The sequence below is a fragment of the Vulpes vulpes genome, chromosome 2 (genome assembly GCF_048418805.1).
Source record: "Vulpes vulpes isolate BD-2025 chromosome 2, VulVul3, whole genome shotgun sequence".
NCBI classification, from domain to species: Eukaryota; Metazoa; Chordata; class Mammalia; order Carnivora; family Canidae; genus Vulpes; species Vulpes vulpes.
The window spans coordinates 146,727,163-146,754,916 of record NC_132781.1 but is presented as its reverse complement, the minus strand read 5'-3'; the positions used below and the strand labels follow the sequence as shown (position 1 = coordinate 146,754,916).

Here is a 27,754-nt window from a genome sequence, read left to right as displayed (position 1 = left end):
TTGTTTATTTTAGCTCTCTGGACTAATAACCATTCTAGGATGCACATGCAGTTCCCTAACTACAAAAAATCCACACACATGCTCCAGTGGCCATCTGTCCCTGAAACAAAAGGTGTGCACAGCAGACAGCCCCACCTTGTCAGCTGTGATTTATGAGTTCCTGTGTTTGGAGGAGCTGCTTGGCCAGGCTATGCTGACTCAGCACCCCAAGGACAGCCTGTTCTGGCATTCTAGCCTCTTCTGAGGAGCACGTGACAGGTATTATTGTCCAGACCTGGAACCCCAAGAGTGCTCTGCTTTTCACTCTTTACCCACTTTAGTCCCCTTGTTTCCTCCTTTTTTCTGCTCTCCCTGGGGGAGACACCATCCCTTCCCAGCCCATCTCACTTAGCCTCCCTATCTCCGCTCAGCTAGGCCAGTTTGCTCAATCTTGTGTCTCTCTCTGTACAAATGTGAGGCTTATCTAAACACCATATTCAAAATCCATTTCCTTTTTGGAGCCTCTGCCTACCATTGCTCCCTTCACCTTAAAGGAGTCTGTTCTAGAAGGGTAGAAAAAAGAAGGTCATAAGTCAAAATGCATAAGTTTAAGTCCCCATTTTCTACTAAAGTGTGGGGAGGGGAAGGAGGGAGCAAGAGAGAGAGAGAGAGTTCTTGAGCAAGCCAACAGTGCCAAAATTCCAGTGACCCTCTGGAATTATAGGCTGTTCTGAATCAAATACTCCTTAACCTGTGCATTTGGGAAATATCCCACTATGTACTTTTGATGAAGGGCCATTCCTCTGCCCAGCTTCTGCCATGGAAGCAGAGGTGCCTAGTTTTTTCTCTACCTTCCCTCTATCTCCCATCCCAGCCAGGGGACAGGCAGTTGATATAAGCTTAGTCAGTCAGCTGCTCTCTTCTATGACCTTGCCAGTTGGTAAAAACCAATTGGAGGAACCATCTGGAGGTGTTATCTTTGCCCATGCTGTTACAGAGTATGGGCCAGACAGGTCCTACTGCATGATCCTGGTTCCCAGTCACCCTTCAGCCAGGTCCTGTGACCTCCCAGTGATTCTTTGAATCTCCAATATTCTTTCATTAAATTCCCTTTTTGTCCAAGAAAGTCAATCTATTTGTTTTTTGTTTCGGTGGGGTTTTTTTTTTTCAACTAACCATCTTACTGGCACAGCTTCTGGCTGTAAAACAAGAAAAATAGTATCTACATAACAGAGATTTTGTGGTGATTAAATGAGAAAGTATGCCAACACTCCTAGCTTGGTGCCTGGAATATAAAAGCTAAGTTTACAAAAAGCTTAATATTGTCAAGCCCTGAGAGAAGCAAGATACAACCTTAGCTCATAGCATTCTCACAACAACCCCATGAAGGCATTATCATTTTGCCAAAGCAGAAACTGAGGCATGGGGAAATTAGGTAACCTTTTAAGGTCACCCTGTTATAAGATGCAGAACTAGGTTTTGTTTCCAGGTCTATCCAGTATTAGAAATCTTTATTCACTCTCCCTCTTTCTCATTTCTATGTTCTCCTATCCAACTCAGCTTTAAGGCCTATTAGTATGTGCTTGGAAGTAAAATAAAAGGTAGTTTGTGGGGACCATGAATCCAGGACAGAGCCCTCAGAGTAAGATTCCAGAGGCACCATCTCTACTAACTCAGAGAGTAACACCTCTGATAGGCTAAGTGCTTTCCTCATTCTCCTACCTTGAAATATCTCCTGAGGCAAAATTCAGCCAACATTGCTTTGAGTTCACAGGCTATGAGTTTCTTGAAAATGTAACTCAGGTGAAAGAGCACAGGTCACAATGATTCACACAATGTGGATCAACTGGAGCAAGTATCTTGTGATAGCTTTGAAGGTTGATGGGACATTTCCATGAGGGAGCAGGGGAAGAGGAAGAAGTGGGTGGGGAAGGGAATAAAGAAAAGAATGGGCTCTTTGAGTCTGCAGCCTCTTCAGACCCCAATAACCACAAAACCCCAATAACCGTTGAGACATCCCAGCTCAGTTCTGCAATATCCCTAGGGTCTGTGGAAGCCCCTCTAGAAGGATCAGGGCCCTGGAAATTCTAATACTTTTATGGCATCTGCTTTCATACCAGTCAGAACTTCTTCAGCTACAACAACCAACTTAAAACTACCTTTTAAAAGATGAATTCACAAGCCTGGCAACTAAGCAGAGCAGGAGATCAACTCCATCAGGCCCCCCTAGATGTAGATGCCCAAGTTGTCTATTTTTTGTTTGTCTCTTTTTTTTCTTTGTTCATTTGTTTTGTTTCTTAAATTTCATATATGGGTGAAGTTGTTTGGTATTTGTCTTTCTCTAACAAATTGCTCTAGTCTTCATTTCACTTAGCATTATATTCTCTAGCTCCATCCATGCCGTGTAACACGGTGGCCCAATTTTATTCTTGAAGCCTCTCCATGTGTTCTGAGGGCAGGGCTGTCCTTTATTTCTTTGTATCTCTTCTCTTCTCTCCCAGTGACTTACATATAGTAGATGTTCAGAAAAACTTGTTGAATTTGATAGGAGAATATTGAAAGAAGAAAAAGTAGTAATTCCTAGCAAACAACTCTTCTAGTCAGAGCAAGGTAGACACTCCTCTCTCAGTCCCAGGACAAGACTGTCATCATGGCCACTTTCCCTGCCTGATCCATGTTGTCACATACTATGGAAGAGAGAAGAGCAGGAGACAGAGGAGAGCAGGTGCTGGTCTGTCTGGAGGAACTGAAAGCAGAGGTGATGTGGCATTCAGGGAAGTGGTCAAGTCCAAGGCACTGCCACTCCTTCCCCCCCCATGAGGCCCTGGGCTATAGAGCTGCTGCAAATGTTAATTGGGCACAACTCAACTTTATATGACTGCAATAGCGCTGCTGTAATAATCCATAAAGCACAGAATGTGCATCAGATGCAAGTTTATTGTGTAAAAGCTGTATCTTAATCATATTAATTGAAGTTTCAGAGCAGATGGGTTTCCTTTTCAAGCCACATTTTATTACATTTCATTAGCATCATGTTAACAGCAGCACAATAGCAGAAACTCCAGACATTAAAACAATTTTCTGATGGCTCAACTACATTTTCTGTGCCGTTAATTCAAATGCTAGCCTGGTTAGTCAGGGCTTCTCTGCTGGTTGAAATATGCCTTCTTTCCGTATGTCTACAGAAATTTCTGAAGCAGAGGACAAACACAAGTTATAATATTTGGAATGATTTTTCCCAAGTTGATAGCTTTTTTGGCCTCCAAAGACTCTTGCTCTAGAGATATGGCTGATACTAGATCTCAAATTGTTCCTTCCTTCCTTCCTTCCTTCCTTCCTTCCTTCCTTCCTTCCTTCTTCCTTCCTTCCTTCCTTCTTCCTTCCTTCCTTCCTTCCTTCTTCCTTCCTTCCTTCCTTCCTTCCTTCCTTCCTTCCTTCCTTCCTTCTTCCTTCCTTCCTTCCTTCCTTCCTTCCTTCCTTCCTTCCTTCTTCCTTCCTTCCTTCCTTCTTCCTTCCTTCCTTCCTTCCTTCCTTCCTTCCTTCCTTCCTTTACTGCCTATTCCAAATGTATTGAAGCAGTTTATAAGACATATACAACAGGGTAAAAATAAATAAGATCAGAATAAAGGGATGCTTGATTTCCAACCCTGACTCCATCACTTCCTCATTGAAGGACCTTAGGCAAGTGATTTTGCCTTTCTGAGCCAGTCTCCTCCTCTGTAAAATGATATCAGAGTCTACTCCTTGTACGGCTGGTGAGAAGGTGAAATATAAGGTACTGGGTGGCCTATGCAGCTGTGCAGCTGGTATGAGAGAAGCAGAGAGGGAACCAGAGGTCAGCTCAGGCAAGCCTGTGAGGCTCAAAGTAGGACTAGCTCTGTCCTCAGAGAGGAAAAAGACTAATGGAGGGTTGTGAATAGAATACAGAGGGGGCTCTGGTCTGACTTACATTGTGGAAAATGTGTGTGGTTGTTGCATGGGGAGAGAGTGTAGGGGCAAAGTTGGAAGCAGGGACCAGTGAGGACGCTGTTGTGAAGGATGGCAGTGGCTCAGACTATCAAGAAGGTCATGATGGGAACCATTTGGAAAAAGAAGTCAAGAGGGTTTGCTGAGATGCTGAATGGAATGTGACAGACAGAAAGGAGCCAAGGCGGGTTAGGAAAGGGAAGGGCATGTAAGTGCTCAACTTGCCAGGCCCTACATGGCCCTGTGGGTTCAGACCTTCTGCCCCACCAACTGCTTTGTTACCAGGAAGGATCCAACCTCAGCTCCTGATGAGCAGGGCTGGAATCACACCAACCACGTAAGAGGTTGAATCTCCAATATTCTTTCATTAAATTCCCTTTTTGTCCAAGAAAGTCAATCTATTTGTTTTTTGTTTTGGTGGGGTTTTTTTTTTTTTCAACTAACCATCTTACTGGCACAGCTTCTGGCTGTAAAACAAGAAAAATATATCTACGTAACAGAGATTTTGTGGTGTTTAAATGAGAAAGTATGCCAACACTCCTAGCTTGGTGCCTGGAATATAAAAGCTAAGTTTACTGCTGGGGCTCTCAAATGGACTAAAGGGATCAAACTGACCAGTTCCTTCATTGTGTATATTGCTTTCCAGATTCTACAAAGTGCTTTCTCATAGTTTACCACAGTTTTCCTTTGGCCAATCCCGTGCTTTGGAGCATTAAATTACCCCATCTCATGGATAAGTAAACTGAAACCTGGAGAAGGTAAGTGACATACCCCAGGGCATATGCTTAGCTATTGTTATGTGAAAACAAGTGAAACAAGACCATAAAAACTTCCTAATGAAGAAGAGTGTTGGATAAGTCCAAGATATTCTGATTTTATGAAATATATTTATGTAAAGCTTAGAGTATTTAAGTCTAAAATGTTTAGAGTTTAAACTACTATCAATATTATTCTTCTCTCCCCTTTTGTCTAATGATTTGGGGATACACTTCTCTAGATAAGAAACTGAATGGAGCTATTGTTTGATTTACTTTTGTAAAACCTTATGATGTAGATTTTCTCAGTTAATGCTAGGAAGGACCCCAAGAATAAGCATTCTTACTCTTTTTTACTGCTATGAGGGCATCTATGGCCCTCAAATAGCTTATATTCTGTGTAATGCCTGGGTCTCACACTCAGTGGAATGCCCCTTGTGTAAAGCTGAGCCAGGAAGCAGTTTGCACATCATGTACCTTCCATTCAGAAGGGATATCACATCAGGGCTATTCCTCCAGGAGCCTTCTAACGTCAGCCCTAAATATGGATGTCAAAACACATCACACTCTGGGGAGGCTGAAGCCCTCTCAAGATTCCATGTTTAAATGACTAAAACAGAAAAATATAGCTCTAGTATTTATGACAAAAAGCCAAGAGGCTTCATTTTGGCAGATATGTGTATCAAGCAACCCATGAGGGGCAGGAAAGGGTGGCCAGCACACCTCAGGGCCCCAGAGAACCTGCAGGTAGCAATAGGACTGGCCTGTGGCTGGAAATCTGTCCTGATTGTCAAGTCCCTGTCTTATCATTTGTCAAGCAAACAGACAATGTCACAGTAGATTATGCCGTTGTCAAAGAGAACATCCTGGCTGAAAACACATCTGAGATTGAAAAATATTCCTCCTCAAAAAAATCGAGTAGTTTAAGGAACAAATGTTCTGGAGAGGATTGGTAGACAGGTGTGGATGCAAATTTTCCCACGTTAATGACACAGGGCAGGCATCCTTCAAAGCTGTGCATGTTGGTCACAAGATAGGGCTTCTCCAAAGACACCCTGTGACCCTTCACTAGCAAAACAGTCTAGAAACACCAGTGAACAAGAAGGTAGGCCAAGGAAAAAAATGTTTAAATCAGAAATCGCAAATAAATTTCCCCTGGGTCAAATGTGACCCACAAATGTGTGGACTTTTTTTCTGATTTAGTATTTTAAAAAATATTTAAATTGTGAGCTAAAAAGAAATTGAAAATAAAAATCCAGATTTTTGGCTGTTCTGGAAAGACTGGAAGATCTGGCAATTTGGGCCCCATTTTCCAGCATAAGGAGTTGGCTGCATTGAACAGCAGCTGTCTCCTTTTAGATGGAGGAGGGACTCTCCAGTTGGTCATGATCTTCACTCATTTATCTAGATCACCTGCCTAGCCCTGTCAGCATTAACATTTGCAGACCTGACTGAAATGTGGGGTCCCATCCCAAATTCTTTAAAGCTCTCCCTCAATGACCCCTTCCTGTTGCATTTTCTTTCTTTCTCTTTCTCTCTTTCTTTCTTTCTTTCTTTCTTTCTTTCTTTCTTTCTTTCTTTCTTTCTTTCTTTCTTTCTTTCTTTCTTTCTTTCTTCTTTCTTTCTTTCTTTCTTTCTTCTTTCTTTCTTTATTTCTTTCTTTCTTTTTCTCTTTCTTTCTTTCTTTCTTTTCTTTTTTTTTTTTTAAATTTATTCATGAGAGACACACACACACACACACAGAGACGGAGACAGATACAGAGGAGAAGCAGGCTCCTTGCAGAAAGCCCGACCTGGGACTCCAGGATCACACCCTGGGCCAAAGGCAGGTGCCAAACTGCTGAGCCACCCAGGGATCCCCCTCTGTTGCATTCTCTTATGCCCTACCCCAAGGCAAACCCCTGAGGGGTAACTTTGCATCTGAACAGAAAAAGAATCCCACCTCCCCTGGGGCTTTATAAAGAAGAATAAAAAATTTTTAAAGGTCCCCATAGTACATCAGAGGCTTCCCAACTCTTTCCCTTCCTACCTGGTCCCAAGTGAGAAGAGACATCTCAAAATTTAAAGAGAAACTATTTTATATTTATTTTGAAGTTGCAGATGTGGGAGAAGCCCCCCCTCCCCCTTCCCCTAGTTCCCTAGTTCTAGTTCCCGCCCCCCTTCCCCTAGTTCTTTCTGCCTATTTTTTTCTTCTAATAGCAAGAAAGGGTAGAATTTTAATAATATCTCCCTGGAATGACTTTCTTCATGCATGAATTATTTCTCATTTACAAAGGTTTGGAAGATGCTTTTTTTCCTTCCTTTTTTTTTTTTTTGCTGTGGAAAATGATGACTGTTTTCATTGCTAGACACATTACTGTCAGAACTCATGAAGCTGATGGTCAGGCCTGTTTTCCCACGGAGTCCCTCTCCAGCAGACAGCTCAGCTTGTCTTGTCCCTAAAATAGTGACTCTTGTCAAGGCATGTATAGGAATGTCACAGTCAAGGTAGCTAATGGCAGGTGACTGCTGTGGTTACACCACTGGTATAGAATAAAGGCAGATGAAAGGCTGTCAAGGGCTTGCTCGTTCTCCTTTGATCCTTACAAAAACCTTTTGGAAGTAGGCATAAAAGTAATCATTTTTATAGACAAAGAAACAGGAACTCAGAGAAGTTAAGCCACTTTTCCAAGGTCACCCAGCTACTAAATGGCAGAACTGGTATTTAAATCCAGCCCTGCCAACTTCCAGCATTTTAGCCACTAAATGGGTTACCATTCCTGTATTCTTTTGGAAGAATTTCATCCAGGAGCCTGGTTCACTTTGAGTAATGAGAGATGATTCCTGAGGTTTATACACAAGGTGGTGCCACGATGAGCCAGCTAGGATGGTCTTTCAGAAGCCATGCATACCCTTGAAAGCACCAGTGGGTTTGAGCTCCTGCGGCATGCACAGAGTGCCCAGCACTTCCTAAACTTCACTCCCATTCAGCCTTATAGCACCCCTTTGAGGTGGACATTGTTTATCCCTGCTTTACAAATACAAAAATCTATAATCATTCTGCATTAGATCTCTAGAACATGTACATCTTCTGTTCACAAGTTTGCACCCTTAAACAACAACCTCCCCCAATCCTCAATACCCACCCCTGGTAACCATCATTCTTCTCTCTGATTCTATGAGTTTGGCTTGTTGTTGTTGTTAAGATTTATTTATTTCTTTAGAAAATAAGAGAGAGAACAAGCAGGCAGGGCAGAGGGAAAGAGCGAGAGAGAAGCTCAAGCAGACTCTGTGCTGAGTGCAGAGCCTGATGTGGGCTTGATCTCCTGACCCTGAGATATGATCTCCAGCAAAACCAAGGACACAGGACAGCATCCTTTAAAGGATTAATGAACTGCAGTACTCAGGTGCTGGTGATATAAATACTTGTCTCCCTCTATCTGACTTATGTCCGAATAAGGCCCTCAAGTTCCACCCATGTTTTCGAAAATGGCAAGATTATTCAGAGCTGAATAATATTCCATTGTATATGTACACTGCATATTCTTTATCCATTTATCTGTTGTACTTCAAAGTTGCTAAGAGCCTAGAATTTTTTTTATCTTGTTAAAAGAAATTATAATCATGTGATATGATAGAGACAGTAGCACATTGTACACCTTAGACTTACAGAATGTTATATGTCAATTATAAATCAATTGAAAGGAATTTTTAAATGCAAAAGCTGAGGCTTGCAAAGTCTGTGATTAGCCAAAGATTGAATTGATTAGAAAGCCTAGAGTTTGAATTCAGGTCTGACTGGCTCCAAGAATCACCATCCTCTGCTATCCTTTTTCCTGGGAACTTCTGAGGGCACCAGTCCCAGAGTGCAGTTCTCTTATCATTGTGGGTATGTGAAATCACTTTAAGGTTTTTATGGACAAACCCTTTTTATTTTAGTGGTATGCACTTATTATAATGTATGTGAGAAAAAATATTTTTAAAACGCACCAAACCTAGTTTTTACGACTATTCTTGCTTAGGCCAAGCCAAAATTTACTTAAGTAAATAAAATAAATGAGTTGATTTTTTTAAAATGATGTAGATAACAGGAAAAAAAAAGTGGTACTAGAGATGATAAGAATTTTTGGGATTGTTTGTAGTGGCTGAAGCATGGGAAACAGAATAATCATTGGATGACATTAACAAATGGAATTTTGTATGTTAGGTCTCCACATAGTGAGGCCCCAGTGGACAGCCTTGGGATGTTTCCTAGTTTGCCATATAATTACCCTTTCTCTGGTAACAGTTTCCTCCTCACCCACCCACCCCCAGCTTCTTTTTTTCAGAGACAGAAGTCATGTTCATGTAGCATAGCCACTCTCCTCAGCCTATAGTCGGTAATTGATCCAGGATGGCCATACCAGCTGGCCAGTCGGATCCTCCCCAATAAACAGATTGAAACTGAGACATGGCAAGTTCAGTTGATTGCTCTGTTGAAAGTAAGCCAGGTGAATTCAGGAGCTGTTGGTAACTGCTGTTCTGCCTTGTGGACAGGAAAAGGGAGTTAGCTATTCTGTTGGGTGAAAAAGAATGAAATAGACATGCCAAAAAAGTAGAAATGGGGCCCCCTGAGCTCCCTACAGGCTCCAGTCCCTGAGTCTATGCTGTCCCTGAAACCCAATGGGTTCTATTAAACACTTCTATATTCTTATTATTTCTCCTTTTGGCCAATGCCAGCTCTGAGGAGGATCAGTAATTATAACCAGAAGAGTCGTAACCTATACAAAGGTACTCTAAGATTGGTGTGACTGCTAAGCACTTACCTTTGCCAGCTGCCTACACCATCTTCATGCTCTCCCCTGGGTGTTGCTTTAATACTCCACTGCCAAGAGAGGCAGCTGGGGCACACAGTCCACCTCCCAGCATGGGGCCTTCAAGATGAGACAGATCTGTTCCACTTCTCAAAATGGCAATTAAGCCGGTTGTCACAGCCCCATCTGGAGGTCCCACATCTCGATGTGCGCCTGCCACTGCAGTTAGGAGATGTAGAGGTCTCTGCTTCTCTGGCTGGTGAAGAAAGGCAGCCTCTATAATGAGAGGAGACAAGTCATTAAACTGCTCACAACAGCTCTTCTTTGCATAGAACAGGGTTCTGCAACTGAACCCTGGATTGCTTAGGCTCTCCCTGGTCCTCTTCCTGGGGAAGACATTCTAGGATACACACCCACCCTGCCCCAAGGAACCTGGATCCCAATATTAAAGTATTTCTACTGCATAGACTTGCCTTTGCCTAAAAGATACTGTACATAACCCTCTGGGCCTTTTGCCGGTCAACTTCTGTGATCCAACCCCATCCCCAATTTCTTTCAACACAAAGCCTCTATTCTGATCCAGCTGATCTCCTTAGTGTGGTCTATAATTGACATACATGTGGAGTTTCTCTCTTACCTAGGCCTTCTTTCCAAAAACTGCCCTTCTTCTACCATAGGAGCAGATCCCTGAAACCCTAGATGTCTGCCTTCCCATTCCACACCTGACTGGACCTGGAGAAGGTTTGGGGACTCTCATAGATATTCTAGTTTGTTGTAGAGCTAGACTGGAAGGTCTCATGGACTTGGCGAGGGGACTGTGGGGTGCGATTTGGGGATGGCCAGGCTGGATCATGTGCAAGTGGAATGAATAAAGCTGATCCAAGGGAAGTTAGGTATGGAGAGATAAGATGTATTTTGTCTGTGATCTTTCCAGTATTCCAGGTCTTTATTGTTGTCCACCTTGACAACCAGCCATGTTCCTTCTACTTGTATATCAGGAGATAAGATTATAATAAGCTTAATTTTTGATTGAGTTATAATTTATATATAGTGAACTGCTGAAACTTTGAGGGGGTTGCTGTTTCTAGATACCAAATTATACCATTTTCCCCACATGATGGCTATTTTACTGTCTCCCATTTGATTATGCTGCTCCTGCTTCAGTGATGTCCTCCTGACTGCTCTCTGCTTAACTGAGCATTTTCCATCCTCCTTGAACCCTACTTGTGCTGCCCCCAGTCCAGAAAATTCTCCTTGTGCTTTGATCCTGTATTAATTCAGGCTACTATAATAGAAAACCCATAGACTACGTGGTTTAAACAACAGAAATTCATTCCTTGCAATTCTGAAGACTAGGAAGTCCATGATCAGCCAATTGGTTCCTGGTGAGAACTCTCTTTCTGGTTTGCAAGATGACTGCCTTCTTGTTGTGTCCTCAAAATAGAGAGGTCATTTCTTTTGTGCCTCTTTTTATAAAGGCATTAATCTCCTTCATGAGGGCTCCACCCTTATGACTTAATTGTCCCCCTGTGGTCCCTCCTGCAAATGCCATTGTACTGGGGATTAGGTTTCAATATATAAATTAACGGGGATGCAAACATTCAGCTCATAGCAAAGCTTCAGGACTTGACTCTATAGTGAAGCAATTTAGTTAACAGTCTTGAAATGGTCTTCCTCTCTATGCCATGCCTGCACTGAGCTCTGGGAACACAAAGACTTAGAGACACAGTTTTCCCTCTAGGTGCTTACAGCAGAGGAGACAGACAAGTAAAAAAAAATCAACCATAATGCCATGTGACACATGTTAAAACCACAGGAATCTTTCATTCTGTTAGGGGAGGTGTGGGGTCCTCTGTAGGGGGACGTGGGGGAAAATGGAAAACAAGGTGACATTGAACTTAAGAATAAATGAAACTTTGCCAGGTGTACAAGGGGGCAAAGGACCTTCCACACTCTTGATGTGTAGCTAAAGAAAAAATTATTCTGACACTTGTTAAAATGGTAAGGAAGACATTTGCAGGACTTATTGCAATAGGAGTATTGCAATAGTGGTGAGAGATTAGGCTCAGCTCCAAATAGTGCAAGGACAAGTGGGAGTTTGTAGCCAAGGAGTAGGGTGAGGAGGTCATTGGATGGAAAATTAATAAGAGGAGACATCAAGGGATGAGGATTCTTACTAACCTGACCTCAGAGGATTCTTGCTAAAAGCAGGCATCAAAGGTGGAGGATGAAAGATTGATTGGATATCAGAGGTCAGGGATGACTGAGCAGAATTCTTTGTTTAGACAGGTCTAAGCAGGCCAAAGACAAAACAGCAGCCACGGTGGAGTTCTCATGGAAAAGAGGGCTCAGAGGAGCCTGTCTAAAATTTGGTCAAGGAGAGAGTCTTTGTCATAATCCAGATCCTATAACATTCTTTAATTATTATGTATAAGACAGACTTCTCTCCTTCATTGTCCGAGTCATTTGGTCTGGGATGAGGAACTGTCTGCTCTCTACTATGGGGACCAGCTCTCTTCTCTTCATTCCCCCCACTGACTTCACCCTCTTCCTTATCTTAACTATTTCAAGCTCCAGAGTCCTTTTAGAGCTCCAGGAATCTGAGCATCCAGAAATCTCTCTCTCTCTCTCTCTCTCTCTCTCTCTCTCTCTCTCTCACACACACACACACACACACACTATGATAATGGAACCATCTTGGACATGTATTGAGATGTAAAGAAGGAAAAGGAAAAACCCTACTTACTGCAGTCATCATGGCATAAAGCAGTAGGAATTGAAGCTAACAGGAATGGAGGCAGTCTCCTGGAATAGACAAAAGCTGGTAAATAAGGAAACCCACACACAGGAACAACCTAGCTTTAGGATCAAGGTGCAGAGTCAATGTTGGGCTTATAATTTTGCAGAAAGGAGAAAGCAGGTCTGATTTATTTATATGAAGCACTATAGACTCTGCTCCATTCTTATCTCAGCCATCTCTATGGTCCCTCAGTGCTTTACACAGAATAGTATTGAAGCATTTGTCATATCAAATAAAATTTAATTAAAAGCCACTGCTTAGTTACCCTACTCACAAATGATAGCATGATTTACTGTCAGGACCCAAAGTAAATTGAGTGATGGACCAAAAATATACTGCAAGGTGTTAAAAGGGATTTGGAACAGCCTGCCCTTCTTTTCAAATATCTTTTCTTCCATTCATTTTTCTTGACAAGAATTTTGAAATAATGAGTGCTAGTAGGTGATACATGAGTGCTCTTGATTTCTTAAAGCTATGAAAAATATAAGGAGGTTGGCTACAGAATCCCATCTTTATTATCATCTACCTCTGGTGGTTATGTTAACTGGTACAGCCTTCAGGGAGGAGATTTGCCAATATCTATCAAAATCATAAGAGCACCTTTCCTTCCAACCAGCAATCCTAATTCTAAGCATTCTGTTCTGATTATCTGTTGCTGCATAACAAACCAACCCAAAACTTAGTAGCTTAAAATAACAATTTATTATTATTGCCCACACTTCTGCAGGTTGACTAGGTGAATGTCACTTAGGGTTCTTCATATGGTTGCGATCAGATAGAGACTAGGGCTGTGGTCACATCTGAAAGCTTCGCTGGGCTAGATATGCAAGATGGTACACTCTGTGCCTGGTAGTTGTTGCTGGCTGGCAGCTGAGAGCTCCAATGGGACTGTTGACTGGACCTTGTCACATGGCCTCGCCATGTGAATTCGCTTTTCATAGCGTGGTGGCTTGATTCCAACAGGGAGTATCTCATGAATATGTGTTCCAAAGGGCAAAAAATGGAAGATTCCAGGCCACTTAAGGGCAGTGCCCAGAATTGACATAGCATCACTTCTGCCATGTTTTATTGGTTATAGCAGGCACCTCCCACCAAAGGCCCATATGCCCCCATGTTCCCTTAATATGTTCTTTGAAATGATGTGCCAAATTCTTTCTCCTTTTTGTTTTATAAAATATTAGAACTCTTTTATATGCTAAGTTTTTCTGGTTAGGGTCCTTTGACTGTAAGCAACAGAAACTGGTTGCAAGGAGTAGAGAATTTATTGAATAAGGAGGGGTTAAGGAATCCAGTTTGGAATAGGAAAGAAGTTCTCAGAAGTCTCTCTTGAGTTCCTTTGCTAAAATGAATAAACTCTATGACCGATTCTGTCCTTGCTCCTCAGCTTAGGAGTCAATGTCCCAGGAGAGAGACCCTGGTTGGCCAAGCTTAGGTCATGAGCCAAACCCCTCCAGGGAGTAGAGGAGAGGTCTGGCAGAAGAAGCTTCTGAGGACTCCTATGGCTTCTACAGTGGAGGGTAGCTACGTAGGTTTCCATCCCAACTGGGGAGAGGCGATATCCCAAAAGGGATCACAGGTGCTGGATTAACAGACAGTAATAGCTATCTCCTCCACTGGGTTTACTTCCTAATGCCTCCTTCTGATGTTACATGCTGTATACACAACCAGATAAGAATCTGGGGTGAAGTCCAAGGAGGTCCATTGGAGCCAAACATGGACAATTACTTAATCTTTTCTGGACTCAGTTTACTTATCTTTAGCATGGAGGTGAATAGTGCTTAATATTCAGAGTTCATGTGAGAATAGGAGAGATAACCTGTATAAAGTACTCTTCATGGTCTCTGGTCCGCAGTAATATTAAACAATAAATGGCAGCCATTGTGCCATTCTTCATGATTGAGGAGCAACAAATCTTAGCTCTCTCTCACCACCACCATTGGACCTCTGTTCTTCCTCCATGATGGGTGATGATGGATCTAAAGGGGAGAGGTATTCTTGGGCTTAATCAGTGAGTGAATTGGGTGTGAACTGTAGAGCTTTAGAGCACATTAGGAAGGGAGCATGGCTGATAGAGAGCCCCCTGCACACTGTAGTAGAGTGGTAATTGTCAGCACCCAGAATTTTGGAAGGAGAGCTCAAGCCTAACAACCATGTGACAGCATGTTTGATCACAGATGCTCTCACGGCTGTTGCTCCTTCACAGGACACCAGGCACACTATGTGCTATTTTAAGCTGTGATTCCACATGCGCTCACATTTTTCCTCTTTTATTCCTAGGCTTCTCTGTTCTTTAAACAGAACTTTGTTCTTTTTTTTTTTTTTTAATGTTTCCTGTCCTTCTAAGAGTAATAGGATGGGTTCATGACTCCTGCCATCCTCAGAATTGCCTGGCTTTGAGATTGTATTCACAATCTTTTAATGGTTCTTTAATGTCAGGTGCAAAATGAAGCTTTTCCCAAGTCTTTATAACATGCTTGAAGGGACAAAGTGGTCTTGTCATAGGATGCTGTGATGCTCCCAGAGCTTTGCCACAATTCATCTTGTAACAGATGGACTCTTCATTAGGTGTGCACATTGTATCCACCTGGGAATTCACCACCTTTGGTTGAGAGATTTGATTTCAGCTACAGATAATTACTCCCTTTCTTGTCTTGACCTTTAGTTCAAAGATTATCAGCAAATTCAAATTCTTCTGTCTTTTTTCCTCTTCTGCTGGATTGGAATGCTAGAAATAGGTTGTATGAGACCAGTTTTCTTTCAAACAGCTTGGCTTGGACTCAAATACCAAGACCAAGGTTATTAGTGTTTGGCAGGGATTGCAACGTAGGGTTTCTGGCATTCACATCCATGAAAATCGCTGATGACAACAGATCCCATTTCTATTGCTCTTGGTATCACTCCACTGCAAAGTTCAGGTTAAGGCCTTGATGACCTCCACATTGTGAAATAATCCTTAAGATACTCCCTTCTTATCTTGAATTTATTCCTATCACTGTGAACATATGTCTGTCTTTTTACAAGTTTCTCTTGACTCGTTAAATATTAAGGAAGCCCCCTCATTCTTTAATTTCTTCTTATAAGTTTTGTCTTTGCCCATGACTTTAATAATTATCTCCTATGACTCACAAACTCAAGTTGAAAGAGCTTAAACCAATCCTGTGAATCTCAGACCCACATGCCTAACTGCCTTCCTGACACCTCCATGTGGGTGTGCTAAGGGCTCCTCAGACTTGGCCTGTTAAAACCTGAACCAGTATTTCCCCCTTAGAAACTTGTCTTCTTCCAAGATTCCCATCATCATTAATGGTGGCTCCATCCACCAATCTTCAAACAAAAAAACAAAGTATCTTCCTTTTTCCCATTCTTTCCTATCTACTCTATCATTAATCACCACAATTCTATCATTTGAATATCTCACATTGGTGCTCTTGTTTGCACCTCACCACCATCATCCTGTTCCGCATCATCTTTCTAGTCTACTGGTCTACACTGCGCATGGCCCCAATGTGACTTTCATATTGTAAGCTTTCCAAAACATAAATCATGAAAAAAAAAAAAAAACCATAAATCATGTTACCTTCTGCTTAAAAAGTTTCAGAGATTCACAATTGATTGTAAGACAAGAACTTAAACCCTAAATATGTCCATAAGGTCATTCCGGTCCAACTCTTCTCCACCCACACCTCCTGCATTGTCTTCCCTTTGCCTGTGTATGTGGCCATCATGTCAGGCTTTTGTATATGCTGTTTGCCCTGCATTCTGCACCCCTTCCCTAATTTTAGATAACTTTTACTCTTGTTCAGATCTCTGCTGGATTATCACTCCCTCAAGAAATGCTTTTCCTTACCTCCCAGACAGGTTAAGTCTCAGAGCAGCTCATGCCTCTTAGTCACAGTACTTACCAAATGGATTTGTAGGATTCTTTGATTACTTTGTTCTATTCCTTGAAGGCAAGGACTGTATTTTTGTTCACTCATTATGTTGCAGTACCCAGCACAGTGACCATACACATAGTAATTGCTCAATACATATTTTCAAATGAGTAAATGACTAATGAAAATCCAGAAGAAACTCATATCATTTAAGAGTTAAACCAGATAAGCCCCCATGGGACCTTAGATTCCAGATAGAGATAGAGAGGGAAAGGGGACAACTTACTCAAAGCCTGGCTTGGGGCTGGGGGATGCTGTGGTCTCTGCACTTTATCATGAAGGTTTTTATAGTGTCTTTAGTATCAGTCTGCAACCACCGGGGCTTCTTCAATGGTACATGGTAAGAGTAAACAAAACTGACCACATAGAGTTTGATTTTGACTTTGTTAAGTATTTTTATAATGAGAACAGAATAGTAAATTGCTTGGGATCTATGGCAAATATGTCAGCCCTTGATTTTACAAGCACACAGGTTTTCTTGTCTAGCTATGTGATGATAACAAGATATCTCACCCTCAGTTTTTTTTCTTTTTATTAAACTTCAGGTTTATCATCTTTAAAGTGGAATTAAAGTACTATCCTATCATGAAAAATAGCTTCTATGTACCAGACACTGAAATGTGTTAATAAAGACTCCCATTCATCGAACACTGTCCTATGTGCTTTGCATGAATTTGAAACTCATGACAACCTATTGAGGTAGGATTATTACTATCCCCATTTTACCCGGGAAGCACAGAATTGTTGAGTAAATTGCTTTGGCAGACTCTGGAGCTCATACTCTGACCCAGGAGGCTGGACTGCCCTTATTGCCACCTCCTAGGGTTGCGCTTGGGACACATAGCCCAATGCCTGATTTGTATTAAGCACTCAATACATGTTCATTTTCTCACATGGGATTGTATTTAGCTCAGTAATTTGTCAATACTTTCCTTATTTATTTCAGGTGTTTCTCTTTTCATCCAATAACAATAGTAAGTAAATTTCTTAAAGAAAGGAAAGGTGTTATAACTTCTGTTTCTTTGGCAGCTTTCACAGTGCACCTAGAGGTTCTCAATAGAAATTTCTTAAAATGCATGGAATAAATGCTTACCAGTTGGCTAAATGAAGGATTCAGTAAAAAAGCAAATGTAGAATATGATTGATTGGCTTTTTTAGATTTTGTTTATTTTACTTCACCAAATTCAAAAAAATTGAGGAGAATTATAAAAATATGAAAGACTCAACGGGATAAAAGCAAACAAGTGAGAAAATTGGAATAAAGGGAAAATAAAATATAACCAGGGGTGTTTATTTCTTTGTAATTTCTTGATAGAAATTTATCAGCAAATCTCCAAGATTAAACCGAGAAAATTAGCCAAGAATTGGAATTCATTCCTGGAGGGTGTTTGACTGATGGGACACAGCTTGAATCTCAAAGGAGAAGTTTGGGTGGAAAACTCAGGAAATATGGGGCAACTAAGAAAATGTCAAGTTTTCCTTGAGACCAGTGCGCCTAGATCTCACTTCATCTTAGAGGTAGTTTTCTCAAAGGTAAAGGGAATCATCTACTGGTTCACATTTCCACATCAAACCTTCCTCATTTCTATTTTTTTTAAAGGTAACAAAGGCTTTTTTTAAAAGATTTTATTTATTATTTATTCATGAGAGACAGCTGACATGGGACTCAATCCCGGACTCCAGGATCATGCCCTGGGCTGAAGGTGGCACTAAACTGCTGAGCCACCTGGGCTGCCCCTCTATTTCTACTTCATCTCCAAGATCTATCAATATGTCTGGAAAGCCTGGAAGAGCCTTCTTAATCATCCCAGTCTCTCTGGATTTATAATCCATTAAGAATAGGCATTAAAAAAAAAAAGAATAGGCATAGTAGGGTCCTGTGGAACCAAAGGATGATGGAATAATTTTTAAATGTTTTGAGTCCAACTACCTGCCCCTCCCATCTAACTTGGCCTGTCTGTATAGTAATCTCTTTAAAGCTGTGGTTTGCAGTCTTGGCTGCACATCAGAATCACCTGGTAGCTTTTAAAAATTACCAATGCCTGAACACCATCCGTGGAGCATCTGATTTAATTGATCTGGGTGAGGCCAGGCATTCCTTTTTAAAGTTTCTAAAGTGATTCTAGCATGCAGCCAATGTTGAGAACCACCTAACATGCATCAGAGTCCCCCATAACAATCTGTTAAAACAGATTGCTGAGCTCCACCCTAAAGTTTCTCATCCAGAAGGTTTAGGGTGGGGACTGAGACTTTGCATTGGAACAACTTTATAGGTGACCCTGATGTTGTTGGTCCCATAGCACACTTCTTTAGCTAGAGGATCTCTGCTCACAACAATTTTATTATAATATAAATGTTTCTATATTGATACGGAGGTAATTTTTGTGTGTCTTGATTTTTTGACAATACTAGAAAAAAGAAACACGGAAATTGAACACAAAATCCACAACTTTTACACGTAGGCCATCATATTTCAGAACAAGAGTCACAGCAGCAGTAGATAGCATTTATCACGTGTTTACTGGGTCTCAGGCATGAGCTCAGACTTGCAAGGCATTCTTTCCTTCCATCCCCACTAAACCTCTATGAGGTAACTACTATCCCATTTCATGGATGGGGAATTTATAATGCAAAGAGATTATAATGGATATTTTGCACACTTGTAATCAGAACAAAAAGTCAACTTCTTGACACAATGGCATATTTTCCATGTTGTATGTATTATTCCATTGCAGTCACATATCTCAGTCTTCTTCTCATTGGACATTTAGGTAATTTCCATCTTTCACAATTATAGTTAAGACAGCAATAATCAATTTCATTTAGTGCTTGTCTTAAATTGTTTTCTTAGGATAGAGCCTCAATCAGTCAAAAAGTTAAATTGCCTCGCCTTGATTACAATATACCAGAACAGAAAACTTTTTTTTAAAAACAAATTTTTTTCAAACAAAATCATTCTGTGGATGGGTTTAGATAGTCATACATTTAAAACAGTGGTACTGTAAGATTTAGAGGTATTTCAGATATCTAGACCCATCTCCAAATCACTCCAATGAGTACCACCTTCTAGGCAGCCAGTGCCTCAACAAAACTTCAAGATTTCTGATGGCAAAAAGGTGTTTCTGGCCTCTTCTATTATAATCAACCCAAAACAACAAGGAAACAAGAACTAGAAACACAGCTGCAATTTGGACAACAGCAAAAGATACCTGTAACTCAGAACCTCCATTGTATAAGCAGAGGTGTAGGAGGAAGGTGAAGTCCAAGTGCCTGAAGAAAGGTGCAGGAACCTAAGGCACCAGCCTATTGCTAAAAGTGACCAAAAAGCAGCAGCTACAAATAAGGAATTACATAAAAGTCTGTAAAGGATAGGCAGATCCCCCAGACCTCCCCTCCTACTGCCAAGAAACAGGAGGTAATTCCCTAAAGAAATTGAACAGAGAGCCTCCAGCTACAGGCACAATGGGTCCAGAGGAGGGCAGATGGGCCAGACCAGACCCAGGGGGTTGGGTGGAGGGCCACACCTCAAATGGGGAAACCTCCAACCCCTTACCCAAGTGTCATGTGGTTACCTAACTGACTGGCTGTGAGCCAGTGTGTCCTTGGGGTTGAAAACACTTCATATGGATTAACCCAAAAGTTGTGATATAATCATATTGGAGGTTGAATTGAAGAGACATAGGGTGTGAGAGAGCTTACTTTAATAGGAAATTATATTCAGTATGGAAATATTTGGAAATACTAAGGTAAATAAGGAGTAAATAAAGGATGTGTAGCTAAAATTGTTAAAAGTGGTTGCCTCTATAAACTGGGGTGAGGGAGGAGGTATTATACATGTGGGGAGTGCTATTTTTTCACATGCTTTTAAACACTAATTACTTTTAAATGATGTAAGTGAATTTCTTTGATAAATTAAAATTGAGGGGAAAAAGGGAAAATTGCTTGGGCACTTAGTTGTCTACTATTTAATTTATGTGCCTGATGAGTCGGATTTCCATAAATGGATTTTATTCAAGAAAGCCATGCATAGAAATTGCAGGTCATAAATAAGAATTGATGATATTTGGGAGGTAATTAATTGGTCAGTAGCCAAGGAGAGAACACTGACTCCGCAAGAGCCATCTGGGCTCCACTTGAAGGGTTAGGGTTTCTATCGGCTTCATTCTGGCCAAAATTCTAAGAGAAACCTTTTACTAATCCACCCTTTGCAATGCAATTCATCTGATAAGTCACCCATACTGTTGGCGAGAGTCTAACTAACCATCATTCCAACTAGGAAAGTGCTCATGCCTGCTCTCTGTTGCCATAGAAACAGTGCAGCTCACGTCTCTCTGTTGCTTTGGTAACCCACCCCCATTTCCTCACATCACTACTGCTGGGGTATTTTGCTGCCAAGATAATGGTCTCTATTGTGGATTGAATGTTAATGGAGCAGGACTCTACCCTAGACTACACCCAGACCCCCCTCTGCAGCTCCATATTTTAAGGCTTTGTCTAAGTGGCATCTCAATGAAATGATAATAGACACTCAAATCAGATGGAGAGGCACTGTAGTGGTGGGGGTAGTGGGGGTTCCTAATTATTGTGAAAGGCGGGCTCAGTTCCTAATCTTGAAAAGGGAGGAATGGCATCTAAGAACTCAGAGATCATTCTTAAGAAGGCCTCAGCTGTGTATCAGGGCCTGAAGCCATTTCTCCCAATCAATAAAGAATAATGATCATAAATAAATCTTACTGGGTAATGAATATATGCTAAGCACTGCGTTGAACAATTTATGCCCACTTAATCCCTATTTTACAGAAGAAGGAAAGAGTAAGTAACCTATTCGATATCACACAGATTCAGAATTTAAACTCAAATCTTAATCACTGAACTAAGCTGCCACTCACTTGAGACTGGGGAAAACAAGAGAAGCATCAGAGAGTGTTCTTGCACTAAAAGAGCTTATTCTTCAACTGGAAAAAGAAACTTAACACAAAGGAGAGACGGAGAGAGAGAGAGAGAGAAAGAGAGAGTGGGAAAATAATATCTTACAGGGTACAATTAAATGTGAAGTTCAGGTGCCATGCTCACCAAGAAGATGTAGTGGATATAGAACTCATAGCAGACTTTCCATAGGGGAAAAGCAAGGAAAAGATCCTGCAAACACAAGGAGAAACCCAGGAGACAAATCTTATACAGCAACAATCAGGATCAAGTGCAGGCTCCAATCCAAGGCAGGCATTTAACCTAAGTTACCTCCCACTGATGGGAGCCTTTCTGTTGCCCAGCAAAGGAAACCTTGTGCTCCTCTTGTTGCTTCTATCCTCAAGACTATGAGAGTCAAATTGACTTGATACTATCTGACCCTTTTACTCTGAAACACAAGAAAAATTGAAGTTTCACATAAAATTGTTTTAAATTTTATAGCTCTCAATTTCACAATCCAATAATTCTATTTGCTTTACAAGTAGATTTTTTTTAGCCACCTCAAGTCTTCATAGCATTAAGTGAAGTATAAATCTTCAGAAATAGAATTTTTATGGTGTCTTGATTTTTTTAATCAAATTATAACACTCGGACTTGTCCTTGTGTATCTTCTAATTTGCCCCTACTCTCTTCCCTTTATCACTCCAAGGCATGACAATGGGCTGGAAACCCTATGCAGAGTTGTAATGGAGACACTGAATTCTCCAAGGGGAACTCAAGAGTGAAGCATCCTGTCATCCCTATCTGTGAGATCTTTTTAAGCCCAAAGCTGTGGTTCTCAATCCTCAGTTCTCTCAAGTCATCTCAAAAGGCATTAAAAAAAATGCTCAACTCAATTCAAAGCCAAGTGAATATAAATTTGCTTTTAATTTTTATAATGTGTGTATGTATGTTTTTTTTTAATTAATTTTTATTGGTGTTCAATTTACCAACATACAGAAAAACACCCAGTGCTCATCCCGTCAAGTGTCCACCTCAGTGCCCGTCACCCATTCCCCTCCAACACCCGCCCTCCTCCCCCTCCACCACCCCTAGTTCGTTTCCCCGAGTTAGGAGTCTTTATGTTCTGTCTCCCTTCCTGATATTTCCCAACATTTCTTCTCCCTTCCTTTATATTCCCTTTCACTATTATTCATATTCCCCAAATGAATGAGAACATACACTGTTTGTCCTTCTCCGACTGACTTATTTCACTCAGCATAATACCCTTCAGTTCCATCCACGTTGAAGCAAATGGTGGGTATTTGTCGTTTCTAATTGCTGAGTAATATTCCATTGTGTGTATGTATGTTGTCAGGAAATCTGAGAGGGAATTGAAAGCAAAGATTTATCTGAAAGTAGTATTGATTGTTTGCTAAAATGGTGTTTTATGAGTGACACCAACTAGATTTGATCCACCTAACCCCTGTCTCTCTCTCTCCCCCTCTCCTAGTTCTTTTCCTCTTCTAATAACTGTGTGACATTGGGCCAGTCATTTAATCTCCTTCAGGTTCTTCATCTGCAAAAGGGGGAAATAATGACAAATTATTTTGTGTGGATTAAATGAGACTGTGCATGCAAAGAGTTTACAGTGGTACCAGGCACACGATGCTTAGCAGAGATTATCATTTTTATTCTTGTGAAAAGGAACCCACTGGGGGTTTAAGGTTGTCAGAAAGATTCCTCTCCCTTAGGGGTTGGCTTTTTTCTTTAAGTCTTAGTTGGTTTCAGCATGTGAACTTTGGAATATGGTATTTCCCATCTCTTCCTGAAGCTTCTTTTTCAGACCTCTATCAGGATTTAGTAATTTAACTTGATGTGTCAAGCTTCTGATCCTACTTAATCCTTACATCCACCCACTTCAACCTTCTACATCCTGATTTCTGTGATTCTGCTTCAGGACCCAGGACTAGATCCTAAATTTTAGTTGCTCCCTTGCTCAGTCATAAATTTCTGATATTCTTGATGTTACACTGTATCCTGGATTATAATTGAGAGGATTATGAAAGGGATCTAGAGTCCTTGTAGGAAGATATGAAATGTCTTAGCATCAGGTGAATTGGGAATTGCTGTCTTGGAATGCAAAGGAAAATTTATTAATCAACTACTGTATGCCTCGTGTCAGGGCTTAGACTGTAGGAACTTTCTGGCGACAGTATATAGCTAGTCTTGAATGATTTTGTCTGAATAACAGTCTCCTCATATAAGGAAAATCTTATTCATTTACAGAACATTCAGTCTAGAGTAGTGAGGAGAGAAGAGAGACCCACCTAGCCACTGGAGTAACCGGATCAATTATGGTGATGCATGGGATCACAGGTGGTAGTGCCTCAACACGCTAACATCCCCAGTAATTTATGGCTTGCAAAAGAGGGGAAAGCTTATATATCATGGTCAATAAGGTGATGAAATGGGATGGGCAAATAGAATCTGATAATTATATAGAGAATATGTATACAGTATATATATGTATGTGTGTGACTCTAAGGGTTTGAAAGATACTTGACAAAATGTAACAGAGCTTAAATAGAATGGTTTGGGAATGAGGTGGGATGGCCTTGAAAGTGATTGTTTATGTTTAGTGTTTGAGAGACATCAAAATCTAGAAAGAACATGCCAATTTAGAAGAGATCCGATCTGAGCTCAGCCCTCATCTCGCTGTGTGAATTTGGACTAGTCACTTTACCTCTCATTTGATCAGCATAGGAATTTTGACTTGCTGTTTTCCAACCTGGGCTTTTATACCCCTCCTTATGTAACGTAGTGGTTCCTGGCTTCGGAGAGGTCACCATATGGATGCCGAATTTAGTGTGGGGACCCAATCAGCATAGCGCACTACAGTCCAGAACTCCTGGGTTCAAGCGATGGTCCTGCCTCAGCCTCCTGAAGTAGCTGGGAAGATACATGTGCTACCATGCCCAGCTACCTCTCATGTGATGTATAAATCTCCTGTAGTTGCATAAAAACAAATAATGAATGTGAAAGTGATTTTTAAATATATAATTTCCACAGAGTTTAGTTGATAGGTCAATACTTGTTGGGTGTCTGTCTTGAGTTTCAATATATCTAGGCACTCTTTGTACTTGTTCATGATTTTACTAAGGAAAATTTTACTATCTATTATGCATCAAAGTGGTGCCAGGTGCTGGGCAGTTGTGACTGGTAGGCTGTGGACCTACTTTCAAACCTCCTGTAATTTTGGAGCAATGGAAGATAGTAAGTGTCTGAGGACTGAAACAGGCACTAACTAGTCTCACAACTTCAAGTCATGCTTCCCTCAAATCCATTCTCCGTGCAGGAGCAAGAATGGCCCACTTTCCTCTTAAATATAACATATGATATATTAGATAGTACATATGATAAAGCATAATAAAATAAACACTTAAAGCCAACTATGCAACTTAAGGATTAGAGCACTAACCTGGTAACTAGCTATGTGTCCCCTACACCACCCTCTTTCTTCTTTCTAGAGGTCATCCCTATCCAAATATCATATTTATAGCTCCCTTTAAAAAATAGTCTTTCAAAAAGTAGTCTTTCATTCCATCTATATCCTCAAATAATATATTCTTAGTTTTGCTTGTTTTGAGTTTTATAAAGAGGACATCTTGCAATACGTAGTCTTCTGAGGTTGCTTTTAAAATTCATCATCTTCCTAAGATGCTCCATGTTGTTGTATAGTTTTTGCTCTTTCATTTTTACCACAATATACCCACTCTGACCTTTAAAAAACTGTCAAATAATATTGCTCTTCAACTAAAATGCTTCAGTGCCCTCCCATTAAATTTAGGGTAAATCCCAAATTCCTTACCTCCATTATAAGGCTCTCCATGATTTCTTCAGGTTATTTACAGTCCTCAGGTGGCCTCTTTTGTTCTTGGGATCTGCTTCTCTGTGCCAGTCTTGGCCTATTGTTACCTGTGAATTTTGGAACATGCAATCTCCTACCTTCTCCTATTCCCTCTTTCCTGTTCCCAGTTGGCCTGTGATTCAGAGGCTCCCTCCCACCTCTCTAGGCTCTGCTCTCCCCACTGTCGCCCTTGTCTTAGGTTCCAACCACACTCACTTCTTTCAAGTTTCTATGTTTTCATCTCAGGGGCTTTACACAAAATGTGTCTTCCACTTGGAATGCTACTATTCCTTATTCTTGATCTTGATAGCTCCTATCTGCTGGGATGACCCTGCCTTCTTATCCATTACCCTCTGCTGATTAGATTAAATAGTCCCGTTCAAACCCTTCATCCTGCCCGATTTGTTCCCTTCATTATACTCAACAAAGTGTGAACCTGGATTATATTTGCTTATTTGTATGTTTATTTAGTTACTGTTGATCTTATTTCTGGAAATTCAAGGAGGTCAGGCACTATCCATCTTATTCACCACTGTATACACAGAACCTGGAACAGTGATTGAAAAAAGTAGATTCTCAGTAAATATCTATTGATCAAATATATGCTTGAATACATAAATGAAATAATGAAAAAAATTTATTAATAGATATCTGATTGGAACCAGCATTTGTTTATAAGATCCATTGCTATAGGTAGCGATGGGTCTTAGCCTCTCCCTGTCCTTATTCAAAGAGCTCTGACCTTCCCATATCTCCACTTCCAAATTCCAGATAGCTGCATTTCCATCTGTTGTGTGAGTCCTGTCTCCTATAGAAGCCCATTGTTGTGCCTGTAGTTAAAGTTGGGCTGCAGGACTTCCTTGATATAAGCTACTTAGCTCTTTTTACCTTCCCAGTTTTATGCCTTGAATTGGTTTCCTCTCTCCAAGGTACTGAACCTCCCTATATATTTGTTTCTCCCTCCTTGGAAAAAAGAGGATAGCACATTTATAAGTATATTGAGGGTTAATTTGGCAGAGTTTCTTGCTGGAGCCTGAAATGACATTTTTGCTTTGACCTGTCAAGTCCTTGTGACTTTCCAGAAATGGATTTGGGTAATGACTTGTCATTATGAGTAATTAGCATTTGTGGAAGTCTGAGAAGACATGCCCCCTTTTTTCTTTCTTTTAGCTTTGGAAACTTTACTACCCTTTCGACACTTCTTTTGCGGTTGCTCATTTGGTAAAGGGTGAGATAAAATCATGGAAATAAAAGGTTATCCTATCAATTCCTATAATTAACCCTTCACCATACCAAAACAAATGAAAATGCTTATATTTCTAGAGGTATCTAGATGTATCTTCCAGGCTAGACCAGATTCCTTTTAAATAGTTTAGGTTTTTTAAAAAGTCAGTTCTATGCCCAGTGTGGGGCTTGAACTCATGACCCCAAGATCAAAAATCACATGCTTTACTGACTGAGCCAGCCAGGTGCCCAAAAAACATTTAAGCATAAATTTCATTGTGGTACAAATTTAGCACTTATAAGTTGATATTTAGAAGCAAAGAAGAGAGCCATAGTTCTCATTTCTTTTTCAATATGTTTGATGATGCTCTGTCATCTTTCATATTCAATGTTTGAGGATGTCTGTGACTGCTTACTGCTCCTAAATTCTTGTTGATTTATAAGATGTTAGAACTAGAATGAATCTTAGATTTCAATTTATCCAATCTTCTCATTTTGCAAATGAAGAAACCAAGGCCCCTGAAAGATAAAGTGACTTTGTTTTTTAGTATTTAATTCATGGTTTGGAGATTGGACTAGATGACCTTTAAAGTTTTTTCCAAAAATATAAAATACAAAGCAAAGTATTTGAGACAGTTTCAGCACTTGTAGGGATTCTCTGGGCTCACAATAGCATTGACCTTATTTAGTTCTATTAAAACAAATTCTGGCATATTCACAAATGAATTGTCTCAGTTTAGACATAATAAGTACCTTATCTGTTCTATTATCAGGGCAGCATTGTGCTGGAGTCTCAGTCACTCATTGTGCCTGGAAACTGAATGGCAAAAAACAAATAAACAGTGCTGCTAAACTGTTTTCCAGAATAGAGAGATATTGACCATAAACACATTCATGGGCTCTCACAAGCATCAGGGAAGCCATCAATGAGGGACACTGTTATTTGCTGTCTTACCAAAGCCACTAAGCTGTAAATTGTAATAAGGAAAGTGTGGGAAATAGCCTGATGTTCCTTTGACTAATCCAAAGTTGTTGCTTGCAAGTTAGAATAACAATATCATAAAATGATCCCATGTATGATGCAGTTGGCTTCCCCCCCACCCAAAAAAAAATCTGCGTGTGGCTTCAGAATTCCCTCCCTTCTGCTCTCCTCCTCTCCTTCCTTTCTTTCCTCCTTCTTGCTTTCCTCTTTCCCTTCCTCCATTCATCCTCCCTTACTTCTGTTCTCCTTTCCCTCCCCATCCCTCTTTCCTTCCTCTCTTGCCTCTTTTCTTTCTGCGAATTATTTTGGACTTCCTTCCCCTATTGCCTCCAGGCTACATTTTTCTGTTTTTTTTTTTTTTTAAGATTTTATTTATTTATTCATGAGAGACACACAGATAGAGAGGGCAGAGACACAGGCAGAGGGAGAAGCAGGCTTCTCGCAGGAAGCCCGATGTGGACTTGATCCCTGGACCCGAGATCATGCCTTGAGCTAAACCGCTGAGCTACCCAGGTGTCCCAGGTTTTTCTGTTTTAATTAAGAGTAC

The 27,754-nt window shown here is 40.7% G+C and overlaps 1 long non-coding RNA gene across 2 annotated transcripts in view; it reads right to left on the bottom strand.

The window, feature by feature from the left end:
• LOC112931808 (uncharacterized) overlaps window positions 1-25,091 on the bottom strand; it is a 39,475-nt gene extending 14,384 nt beyond the window's left edge. Inside the window, exons 1-3 of one of the 2 annotated variants that reach the window (XR_003237367.2) lie at window positions 24,963-25,091; window positions 12,219-12,277; window positions 6,432-9,748 (exon numbers count right to left, since the gene is read on the bottom strand). This is a non-coding gene — a long non-coding RNA (uncharacterized lncRNA). Of the gene's footprint in view, window positions 1-6,431; window positions 9,749-12,218; window positions 12,278-24,962 lie in introns of those variants that run through there. The other variant, XR_012000068.1, reaches the window with a different exon arrangement.
• Between the last annotated feature and the right edge of the window lie 2,663 nt (window positions 25,092-27,754).